Below are 13,429 nucleotides of genomic sequence, written 5' to 3'. Positions count from 1 at the left end.
TTTTATTTTTTTTCCCAATGTCACTTTGCTGCAACGAAAATTCGTCCACAAACGAACATTCGTACAGAGTACCGCTAACTAATTTCGTCCGAAAACTCGGATTCCTTTACATTCGTCATTTCTGCTATTTGGATACATCCGAATCTCCGAATAACAAAAACATTTGTCCGAAAAATGAATTTTTCCAAAACGAATCGCACATGTCTAGCTTTTATGGCAGAACAGACTTACACAGTCTCTTCCCCCATAGAAAGTCTACCAATCGGCAGTTTTTCCCCCCTTTAATTCCACTTTAACCCTTTGATGGGACAGACAGTCCTGCTCACCTAGTTTACAAGTAATAATGAAATCAGCCAGCACAGTAAAGACCGGGTTAAATATTTAAAAGAACCACCCCAGCTCTCTCAAACAACTAAAGCTGGCCATATACTACACTATGTAGTGTCTGTGCTTCTCGCCTGATGAAGGGGATATGTTAGGTTCCGAAACGTAGCTTTGTACTTGTGATGCCAAGTGTATCTTGCATCAATAAAAGGACAAATTGATGCATTGGACCGAGGTGTGCGAGTGACTACTTCTTCTGCATTTGGATTTATGCGGCTCCATCCGCATGTCATTCAGCACCCTCCATTCTATTATCATGAGGTTACGGTGTGGCAGTGCAGTGGCACAGGAATAAATCATACATTATGCGAATCTCATCAAGAACCAAAAAAATTTTTCACAGTGGATGCCTCGGTCGGAATCCTTTTGGCCGGCATCTCTGGATCACCTGATCAAAGGAGGCGGTCGGAAAATCTTCGAACAAGCAGAGCTGGCGGCCAATAAGCTGCTGGCTATGTTCGGGTATTCTGACTACGGCTGGCGGCCGCTGTCAGATTATAATGAAGACAGCGGGAGATTCCTCAATCAACGCTTGTAAGTGTTGATGGAGGAATTGGTTATATTTTCTTTGTTCAGCCTGCAGGTTAAATGAAGAAAAGATTACAGTGTATGGGCAGCTTAAGCAGGATTTTTCACCCCCTGGAGTTTGCAGAATAGAACATCTAAAAAAAGATAAACTGCAATGGTTAAATATTTTGAAAATAACTCTTTGTGATGGGGAGGATGTAAGAAATATAATATAGGTGGTATGCCAATTTGGCTCTAAAAGTGGAAATACAATTGAAGGACCAGAAGTGATGATAAGAAGATTGCTGTGTATAGAAGGAGTAGAGCTTCTTTATTCCTAATTGTTCCAAGGCAATTTTTATTTTATCGCCAGTCTAAGGTTGAACAAACATGACCCAGTTTTTCTGGCTGCTAATGCAAGTAAGCTTAGTGATTGTCCACAGGTGTTGAGGTTGGAAATAGTTTATGGTATTAGAAGAATAAGTGGCAGCAGTATTCAGTATTGCTCTGAAGAAAAAATAAATAAATCTGGTACGCCAGAAAATTTCTAAGATTAAAGCTGGACTCTGGACAAAAGTTTTTATTAACCCTTGCAGTGGGGATTCTTTAAAGATGGACTCCAGTCAACGTTCCATTGCTCCATACAAGATGCCTTCCTTTACCCCATATCGCTTTTCCTTTTGTTCAATAGGAAGCAGAGCTATCAGAAATCCTTCCAAAAGTTGTCTGCATTCAAGTGTCAAGGTCACCTTAAGGGCTTGTTCACACCAATTGCAGTGCATTCCAGAGCGGTAGCTGCTGGAAGGCACAGCAATCTCTCACTAAACTTCCCCCAGACGCGGGAGGTGGCGTGGTGGTGCATTGAAGTCAATGGCACCACAGCCACGCCTGCAGTACGATCAGACGCGTGGCAAAACATTGCCTGCGTTCCGCTCCACTACTAATGCAAAAAAATAGAGCATGCGGCATTTTTTTGCATTCGCAGTGGAACAGAACGCAGGCAATGTTTTGCCATGCGTCTGATCGCACTGCGAGGGGGGGGGGTGGCTGCAGTGCCATTGACTTCAATGCACCACCACGCCCCTCCCACCTCAGAACGAAGGGGGAAGTTTAGTGAGCGATTGGTGTGTGTACCACAATTGGTGTGAATGGGCCCTAAAGGACACGCTGCCCGGCTTCCTGATTGGTCGGGAAGCTGGCCAATCAGGAAGCCGGCGCCGTGTAATGACGCAGCGCCCGAGTTTCTGATTGGCCAGGAAGCCGGCTTCATGCTCCCTCGTCGTCTCATGACGAGGGAGCAATGAGGCCGGCTTCCCGGCCAATCAGTAAGCAGGGCGCAGCGTCATTACACGGTACTCGTACTCGGTACCAAAATACCGGTATCGGTGCATCCCTAGTAAAAAATAAATCAAGGTAACTGGACTTGCTGTATTTTTCTTTAAGACGTTTCGGTGGTCATCCAACTAGCTTTCTCAATTCAGAAATTCCATTTTTTCTTGAAGAAACATCTTCAAGAAAAATAAAGCAAGTCCAGTTGCCTTGAATTATTTAGTTTTTCGCATTTAGTTTCCTGATTTTTATTGAGATTGTAGTCCATCACAGGAGTGAGCTTGGAGCGGTGGCTACTTTACAACACACACAGGGACCATGGGGAACAAAAGTATCCCCCTCCAGAAGGAAGAAAAGTGTCAGCACCAATTCAGAGATGATTTGAAGATCTACAGCCGAGTGATACACAAATAAGATACATTTATGTTAATAGTAAGGGTTCTTGAATGTATTTTTAAGATCTAACTCCTGTGTTTGGTGTCACTTTAAGTGCAGAGATCTTGCTGCAGGAGTCCCCAGACATTAAAGGGGATGGTGGGTAATGTGACTCAAAATCACCCTATGTGACCATGAAAGGGAGGTCAGTCAGTCCTGGGCATGTTGTAACCTGGTATCTTGGTAAAAGCAAAGCATGATCACAGGCATATAGTCACCTCTCCCAGCAGAGCTAGTTACCTGCTCTTTGTGAATATTTGGTATTTACATCCATTCCCATCACAGTGACCTCATGACATTGCGGTATTCTCCTCTATTTATCTTGTCACACATGATGTCCTTTCCACGGTGCCTTCTATTTGTCTTGTCACATGTGTCCTTTACAGGCCTGTGCAATAATGGAATATAGAAGCGTTATATGTGCACCTCCTAAACCGCCTTCATCGGAATTAGAAAATCACATCATGAACCCTCCCCTGCTATTTCTATTCTTTTTTTTTTTTAAAGGTATCTCATTATATAAGTGTAGGTATCTGTATCAGTACTTGTCACTGAAAATCTGGTTTATAGATTTACATTACAATACTTTGAATGTAACCCTTTCATAAATTAACCAGTAACCTGCAGAGCAATGTTTGCTTTTCAGCTATGGGCCAGTATTATGGAAATAGCTTTTTTATTCTCCAGAAGTGAGACATGTAGTTTGACTTTTGCAGAGATATACAAGGCTTAGAGGGTTTCTCACAAAGCTGCCGAAGGCAGCCGAGTGAATAACCGAGCCGAAGTGAACTGAGCTGAACGGCGTTCCGCTATTCACTTTGGCTCAGTACGGCTGATTTCAGCCGTACATCGGCTGCGTTTGGCTGCCTTCGGTCAGTGCAGAAGCAGTTCGACTCAGCCGATCCAACATCTGGATTGGCTGAGCTGAAGCTCCTGCAATTCACTCACTGCCGTTCGCCCCTATTCTCAAAGGGGTGGAACGGCAGTGACTGAATAGCCGAATGTCGTAGAGCATCATTCAGCTCGGCTATTCTGCTCGCTACTTCCGGTTGTTGTCAGTTGCGGGGAAAACAGTCTGCTTAGCAGACTGTTCTCAACACTTCGGCTGAGACTACGACTCAGCCAAGCGAAAGCATATGCGTCCGCCCCAGCTGAGCCGTTTGGCTGCCTTCGGCTACTGTACCGGCTAATGTGAATAGCCGGTATAGTAGCCCTTCAGTTTGACTGAATCGAAGGTCACTGGCGGCCGAAGCGCGCTGAAGGATCAACCTCAGCTACGGCTAGATCGTTCGGCAGGTAAGTGAATAACCCTCTTAGTGTTTGGGGTGATGTCAAAAAAAAAAATGTACATTTAATCTGCAATACATTTTTTTTCATGACAAATTATAATTTTAAAACAAGGCATAAAGTTCTATTTCTTTCTGCAGTTTGTTTCAATTATCATGAGCGCAAAATTTTGTTTTTGTTACAAAGCATGGCAAAGCTATGTATATATAATTTGCTATATGTGTACTTTAACACTTGTGCAAAAGAAATAAATATAATTAAAATAAAATCAAAATGCAAAAAAAAATACATGAAAAAGACTTCTAAAAATGGAAAAAATAGATAAGGAGTTTTTTCTAAATGTATAATATCTGCATTAGCTGGGTGCCGGGATAAACTCCCATGCGTTGGCCAATCAAGACAGCTAAATGCCCTAAATCCAGAAGAAGACTGGGTGAAGATGTCAGCAGCAGTGACAACGACTGAATGAGGAGGAAGATTGCTGACATCCCATCGCTGGAGGGGGTATGATGGGAAAAACCCTGGGCGGTGGCAGCAGAGTTTAATTCAACTTTAGAAAAAAAGAAATGGTTTCTACTTTTATTTGTCTCCAAGTGACACGTAGTTCAGGAGTTAAACCTTAAAAATGGATTCAAGTACCTTAAGTATTAACAGAAATTTATCTTATTTATGTATCACTCGGCTGTAGATCCTCAAATCATCTCTGAATTAGTGCCGACACTGTCCTTCCTTCTGGAGGGGGGCTACTTTTGTTCCCCATGGTCCCTGTGTGTGTTGTAGCCTCCGCTCCAAGCTCACACCTGTGATAGACTACAATCTCATGTTTAATTTACTAATTTGGATTGAGATTATACATTCCATCGCTGGGGCAGAGGAGGAGGGAGGCTGCAGGGACCAGTCTAACAATCAGCCGGCTCCATAGTGCAGGTGAGTAAAACTTTGTTATTTTTGTCCCTAGACGAAAACAAGCATTTTATCCTTGCAGTGCAGGGGTAGCCCCACTGCAAGGGTTAAGAATATGTATGCCCGGAGTTCTTCTTTAATACTTCTTTTCTGTTCAATAGGTTTTTATTGGCATATAAAAGTAGAAAAGCAAAACTTGTACATCAGTTACAGGTGGTATTATACATTTTACAGGCTTTGAGTATTGGTAACACTTAATGTCTAATACATAGGCACCTCGTATTGGCTATAGCCATTGCAACCTGCGTAGAGCTCTTTGCGGTCGAATGCCGATGACCACCATCTGATGGATGTATGAGTCAGTCGAACCGAGCCGACTGGCCTTTACCAAGTTTTTGGAGAAGTGATAGAAGAAGAGTATGGAAAGGAAGGCGAGAGATAGTAGGAGGGTGGGCTGCTTTACAGTTCTAGGAAGGAGGGGAACAATTGTAAGGTCACAGGTAGGGGAAAGGGAGGTAAGGTGGGAGGGTAGGGATGAGGTGAAGGGAAGTGGAGGACAGTGACGCCTAGGCACAGTGCGTGGCATGGAGCATGCAATAGCGGAGATTGGGATTCCAGGTCATGAGTCAAACAAGGTTGCCTCTCAGTATTTGGAAGGGCTTGGACTTAAATCCTGCGTACCTGACCACAGCCGAAGGGGAGGTGTAAAGGGCATTGACCCAAGATCTTCTTTAATACTTCTTAATGCAGCCTGAGAAGATATACTGAACTAAAATTGAACTATTTATGTGCATATTATAGATGACATATAGGCGTCATGTTCAGAACTAGAAAATAAAAATGAAAAGAAATCATATTTCAGTCAGGTAAATATGATCTATTTCATATTTACCTGCTTCTAGTAGGTATATATCTAGGTTAACCTAGAAAATGAGTTGGCACTGCCAACATACTTGCCTGTATTTCAACAGAGTGTTCCAGCTGCTGGAAATTAAATTGGCTGTTAGTTGGTGGAAGGAGGTGTGACTTTGCCATTATGGGTGTGATTTTTGCAGGTTCTATGGGACATATTTTCCTTCAAACATTGATCCATAAATTCAATATTAATGCAGACTTTGCAGTTCCAGGCTGAGCTCTTTCTTCGAAACAGTAACACCATGTCTGCTTTTCAATGTAGCGCTCAATCAGTCACTAACTGTCATCTTAAAAGTCTTCTTCTGCAAAGCTATATCCTAAGCTTATATAGGAATCCATAATTTTTTTTGGCCTTCTAGGTAATTATGTAATTGCATTTCACAAATTTTCAATATTTCTTTTTGCCCCGGGGTGTAATGCTCTAATGGTGTTTGTCTGTGTAGTTATTTCTACCTACGCTCCCAAGACCTTTCCAATCATGGAAAATAAAGGTTCAGTAGAAGAAACACCAGTTTTCCAGTAGACTAATGTTATGACTATATTTTTTCATGTCCACTGGTAATTCTGTAGCAAATAATATGCTGCAAATAGGAGGATAGGAACATTATGCACTGCCCTTAAAGGTACACTGCCAGTCACTTAAAAAAACCCGTTACTGGCAGTTCCCTAAAGTAGAAGCTCTCCGGCGGCCCATGTCTTCTACCTTAATTTTGTTAAAGCGCTGTGGCCTCCATCCCTGGCCCTCTGTATTGTATCCTGTAGTTACGTAGGGCTTAGAGCTAGGAACCTTTGGGACATCCAACACTCCTGGAAATTTTGAATGCTGAAGAGTATGTTGAGGGCTGCAGTGCTGGAATGGAGGTAAAGAAGACACAGACCGCTGGGGAGAGGAGTATAATACCTCTTCTATTGCAGGAAACTGCCATAAACACTTGTATGAGCCAATAACAGTCACTTGAAAGCAAGGTGAACTCCAGGCATACCACCATACACATGTAAAATGCATGAATGTGATTTTCCTGCCAAAGGATTTGTCATTCTGTTTAGCCAGACATCCCTGGCAGACATCATAGCCAGGCCTTTGACCTACCTACAGGTTCTACTGCAGTTAACCAACACGGCCTCAGTCTGTTATTGGTCATTGAAGTAGAAGCAGCACACTAAGTTCATCCCTCCACTTTCTTCCATAAAGTGTAACCACCGCGATTATGCCCCTACATGTACCTTTTTTCTGCGATTGCCATGCGGATGTAACCCCATTGAAATCAAGGGGGCCACGCGGCAGTCAATATCTGCAATTGTGCAGGACCGCGCGATCCCGGATCGCTCAGGTCTGCACCGGGGCTAAAAGGAGGGGGATGAGTTGATGGAGAAAGTAGTATTATTAGCTCAGTTTTGGAAAGGCTGAGTTTTAAGAAGTGGAGTAACATCCATACTGATATGCCAGTTAGTAAACTTGAAATGCTTGAGGAGACTGAAGGGGTGATCCTAGGATTAGAGAGATAGATTTGCACCTCATCAGCATGGTATTGTAAGCCATGAGAGGTTATCAGCTGTCGAAGGGAGGATATGTGGATAGAGAATATAAGGGGTCTGAAGACAGAGCCTGGGTGACCCCTATGGAAAGAGGAAGAGGAGAGAAGAAGATAGGGTTGTAGGTGGCACTCACCAAACACTTAGACAGTTAGGACGAGAACCATGAATGAACAGAAACTGGAGAGCTACAGGACCTATTTGTCAGGGTGGACAGATTAGTTCTTGCTGGTTCTAATACACTATCCAGCCTCCCACGTTGTTTGAAATAGAGATAAAGTTTGACTTTCAATAAATATGAAATAATAACTTATTTGTTACCACTACTAATCATAACATAAAGATGATTTACCTAGATCTGCAGTTAGGAATACGTGTGCAATTTGGTCCAATGCAGAATGATAAGAACCAAGACTCTTTTTACAATGCTTATTCCCTATACAATGCTTATTCCCAATAAAGTGCTCTAAATATAAAATTAGGTATACCTATGTACCATTCAGTTATCCATAACACCAGCATTCAGAAACCAGGAGGCTGCTTGGTTGCTATGAGAACTTGCTCAACATATGTCTCATGTACATACAATGGGATGAATTTATCAAAACTGGAGCAGACAGAATCTGGAGCAGTTGCCCAAGGTAACCAATCAGCTTCTCTCTTTAGTTTGTTCAGTTAAGATTTGAAAATGAAAGAGAGAAGCTCTTTGGTTGCTAAACAGAGCTGCTCCAGATTTTGTCTGCGCCAGTTTTGATAAATTCCCCTCAATGTATCATGCACTCCCATTATGTTTGGTGCCACACCAGCTGTGCTAGAAGAAATTACCGTGTTGATACAAAACTGATCTATATTTCTTTCCCGCGCTCTGCTGTCACAACATTTATTAGACAGATTTGGACCAAGTAAAGTAATTGATTTTTTTTTTTAGAAAGCTGTAAGACGAGAGAATTAAATCTATTCCCTAATGAAACAGGTAATTGCTATGTCTGGGTTTTTTTTTCTAATAAAGCACTTTTTATTTTTTTTCTTCTTTTAATGCCAAATCCAATGCCGAGCAAGGTACTTGAATTTTAAATACCTAGGGAGGAATTTAATACATTTTGTATTACTGTAGCTGAGGAAACGTCAACACTTGACAACCATTAAATCAAAAGTTAAAGCTCAGAGTATGGGGCTTGGTTAATCTGTTTTTCATTTGTTATTTTTAATCTCTGATTACTTCCATGCCACCAATGTGCATTGCAGAGTTAAAGCGTTCTGTGCTCTGGACTAGTAATAACCTCTATGTGGTGACAGGGTTGCTGTAGAAGACTTTGTTAGACCTGGCAGCTAAAACGATTTAGAAATATAGCATGCAAAACAAGACTATTAATAATGCTCATTAAGACAATTAGCTGGAAAGAACAACACATCCAATATGCTTTACCTTCGTCTTTGCTCAATAAAAACAAAGCCGAAAAAGAATAAAAATGCAAACGGAAATCGGCGGGCAATTTGTAAATGTGGTTACTTTGAAGCACATATCTCAGTACAAGGGTGTGTTTATAAAAGGGCAAAAGGGACACATGACCTGGGACCAGGAGATCAGAAAACCTATTATCAAATGCCACTGAGCATCTACATGAGTCAATTACTGATCCATACTTTCCATTTTATTTATTCAAGACATGTTCCCTTTTTTTAGTCATGTGTCACAACCTTTTAGTCCATGGTTTACTGAGAAGAAAATGGGGGTGTTGCGGCGCGCTAATCCTGCAGCTGCTTATCTAAAGTGGTCGTGGCTCAATAGCCATGGTTATATCTGTGTGCTTTACTTCTAATGAGCTTGGGAGCATTGTAAAACAGAGCCCGGTTTTCATTAAAATTATTATAAATATATTTCCTTCATCTGGAAACCAAGGTAGCTAACGCTTCAATCTATTCTTGCAAATGTACACATTTTATTCAGCGATTTGACCAGTTTTAAATAAAAAAAAGTTTTTTTTATTTTTTATTTTTTTATTCAGGACTAAAATAAAGCTCAGGAAACAAAGGGTATGACATTTTACAAAAGTTTAACATGATTTAGGCCCCTTTCATATGAGCAGTCCTGTCAGGCCTGTCTGTCAGTTTTTCAGCCGGACCCCATTGGACGCTCTATGGAAGTTTATGGGCAGCTAGGTTTGAGCATCCATTTACACTCGATTAGCTATGGCTACAGCTTGGTCCTGTAAAACAGAAGGATCATTGATCCGTTTTCACGGACTAGATTGTGCGGGACCGGAGGTAATCAGATGTAAACGGACACATGGCCATTTACATCAGATTCCCTATATACTTGCATGGGGTCCTCCATTTTCAGTGTTTTCCTCCATCGCATGATGGAGGAGAAAACTGTTCGGACATGGATGTCTCAGCGTTGACATCCGATCCGTGCCGCCCTGATAAGGAGAGGATCTTATCCTGATTGGCCAGTGTGAAAGGGGCCTTAATTTAAAAAAAATAAATAAAATCCTGCAAAAAATAGCTAAGACAAAAAGGGTGGTTGGAGTTAACAATTGCTGAATAAAGTGACACTAAACTCACTAGTTAAATCTTAAAAATGGATTCAAGTTCCCTAACTATTAAAAAATGTAGCATATTTGTGTATCACTCGGCTGTAGATCCTCAAATCATCTCTGAATTGGTGCTGACACTGTCCTTCCTTCTGGAGGGGGGCTACTTTTGTTCCCCATGGTCCCCATGTGTGTTGTAAAGTAGACACCACTCCAAGCTCCTTCCTGTGATGGACTACAATGTTACATTTAGTTTACAAATTTGTATTGAGATTGTAGTCCATCACAGGAGTGAGCTTGGAGTGGTGGATAATTTACAGTGGACTTTCTTCATCAGCCAACCTGGAAGACAGCTCTATATGAGCAGAGATCCTCCTTTAAGTAAGACCTATGGCATACTAGAGATTCATGGCATGCTCACGGCAACTCTACAGTAACATGACTGCAAAATAAAACATTAAGTATGGAAGTAAAATTCCATTGATGGGAAAAACCTGGTCATTCAGTATATTCAGGTAGGCAGCTGATCTCATTTTTTGGGGACATAACATTGCTGAACCTAGACCTATTATCCAATGGAAGACTCTGATCTATTTGTTTAGTTAAATCCAGGAGGTGACTTTTTTTTTTGGCCAGGCAGTGTATTTACTTGTAGCTTAATTCTACGAATTTCTTCTCACTGCAATCCTGCAGTTTAGACTTTGTCACTCAAGGTCCAATATAGATACTCCACTTTTATTTACCTCATCGAACTGAGAAGATCCCAAGTGTTGAGGTACTGGTACCTATAGCAACATTACATTTATTACTGTGACCTGGTGAAGACTGAGTTGACAAGGGGGCTTTTTTGTTACTCCAGACAATACACCCCTGGAAATAGGGACGGGGTGTAAGGACAGTGGAGCGGCACAAATACTGGGTGTCAGACACACTTGTACTAGTTGTTTTTTTATTGCCAATAAATAGGCTGGTTGATGCCAACATTAGTGCTGGGTAATCCAATGTGCAGGGCCATGTGGCATTTTATGCACAAATATACAGTACGTGCCAACACCACCTTGTGCACATGTTAGCTAACCATATCTTTCTCACATTTATATAGCCATCATTTCCATGAAAATATTCTAATCAGATATATTACCATTGGTTTTCAGATATATTGTGGTACTGGGGGTTTCCCTTTCTGTATACTGCACTGTGGTAGATATGAATAAATACGGAACAATTATGGGTACAATAACCGCACTTTTCTCAGCAATGACCCAATTGCTTTTGTTTCCCATGGGTTTCATGTGGAAATTGCCTGTCGCTTTGCTGCTGAAACATTGCCTTTGGCAATGCATATGTATACTCTTTCTCTCTGTAGAAATGATGAGTTAACTTATAATTTGATTTTCACTTTTTTAGTACAAAGGAATTCCAGCAAACTAATAAGTTAGGGAAGATGAATAGGAGAGCAATCTGTTTTACATCTGTAAAATAAAAGAGGTCTTTTTGATAACAATGTCTGGGGAAATAGTTGCTTTAAAGTAAAATGGGATCCACAAAGCCTCGCATTCCTTTGTTGTATTATTGCAAACTTTTATGTGCCTGTTCACACCACTCTTAGGACTATTCAGTAGGGTTGGAAGCAACGAGGAGCCCTAAGTCATAGAAATTGATTAGAATGTATCAGCAATCTGATTGCTTGTCCATGGTTAATACACTTTGCATGTGATTGCTGCTTTTCAAACTGCTTTTCTGATTGAGTCTACATGTGTCCACACCAAAGGCAGCATGTGAAGTGCTACATTCAACTGTAAGTTCAACTGTCCATGTTCAGTATATTTAAAGGAAACTTGCGCTTTGCTCCTGCAGGCCAAGGCACAGGTACACTTTAAAGGCCAGTCCCCCAACAGCACATACTGTCCTTCACTACCCTACTGTTCCGTTCACTGGCAGAAGCGAAGAAAATACCCAATACCTGGGTATGGAGAATCATGGAATTCTCTCCATGAGAGATCTCTGGTACTTGGTGATTGACCAAACACTGCCACATGGTGGCAAGGAGACAGTCAGCCCTGTGCACGTTCTCAATACAAATTTAAGTGGAGTACAATCCTGCCTTTCCTCGCTCCCTGGGCTCAATGGAGAGGCAGTGGAGTGAAAGAAAAGTAAGTGTATGTTGCTAATGAGCCAGAAGCAAAGATACCTTTAGCTTTGCCCTGCATGGGCAAAGCATAGGTTCCCTTTAAGAAAAAACTTTTTTTGGAATTATTCATGAAAGAAAAAGAAATGTTGCAGTAGATGCTTCATAAAGCATGAGCCGTCACCCTGACTCCTTTCTGGTGTGACAGACTGCAAAATTCTAGAAATAAATGGCAGATTACTGTAAAATTAGCTAGGCAATGTACACTAAGTACACAATATAAAATAAAATTCCTTGGCACACAAGCCTAGCGATTAAAGATGACCTTTATTAATCTGTTTCTATTTTAAGGTAAAACAAAGGCTCAGTTGTGAACATTTGCAAATATATGTGAAAGTCAAACTGTGAAAGTCTAAATTGTATGTGTAATGAGGCAGTGGCTGGCAGGATTGTGCATAGTGTATATGTGTCACCTGGGTTTCTCACATACACATGGTGAGGGGCTCCAGGGTTTATGGTTGATGTGCAGAAAGCAAACCTTTAGTTTTCTCAGAATAAATTCTGTTCTGGAGCCTGGATGCTTTGTAGAGCTCTGAGTTGAATAAAGCCTCTACTCCTAGGTCCACATCTTACCTGGTAGCTAGACCTCATTATTAGTCTCCACTGGTCATAAGCCTTTATATACTGTATGAGAGCATACTGATGCTTAGGGTTCTCTCTCTCTCCCTCTCTCTGCTGTGGAAGCCTGCTGCTAGGTGAAAAGGATGAGTGCTAACAGAACACTATAAAGGTACATGTTGCCTATCTGTGCTAGGGAACCCATATAGAGGGCACTGTGTTAGTCAGAAACTGACCGGAAATTTTTGTTAGTGGCTTGAGCGAGCAGAGGTTTTGTTTGTTTTATGCTATGGACTTGCTGTACAAAGCCCCCAGGCACTTAAGCTGGTTTTGGTTGCTGCCTTGCTAAATGAAAGTGCAGGAGAAACATTCTTGGATTGTTACTGGGTTTCCCTGTCTCATGCATAGTTTACTGCTGCCACTACCAGTTGGGCCAGTCCCCCTTGACGCGTGTAAGACCATCCACATCCAGTGACTAAAAATATGAATATAATTAAACATATTATTATGGTTTTGTAGTCTTTGCTTTAGACTCTAGTAGCGATATCATTATGTCCCTAATTCATTCGTGGCATATGTGGACTAGAGGATGCCGTATCATAGGGACCATCATAAGTCCCAACAATCGCAGAGTCAATATACAGACACCATCCTATACTGCTCAGGGATATAACCGATCTCTCAGATCAGGCCTATCCAGCTGTAGGAACATACTGTATATACTTATGGGTGATCCGTCACTATGTGAGCACTTCCTCACACAACACAAAAGATTTTGCTAAACTCGATATCCCTGTGCCTGTGTTTGATTTTAAACGTGACATAAGATGTAGCCATAGGTAATTTTACCTATTTG

The sequence above is a fragment of the Nanorana parkeri genome, unplaced genomic scaffold, assembly GCF_000935625.1.
Source record: "Nanorana parkeri isolate BGI_ZX_2015 unplaced genomic scaffold, ASM93562v1 scaffold519, whole genome shotgun sequence".
NCBI lineage: Eukaryota > Metazoa > Chordata > Amphibia > Anura > Dicroglossidae > Nanorana > Nanorana parkeri.
Note: the sequence above shows the minus strand (reverse complement) of the source record.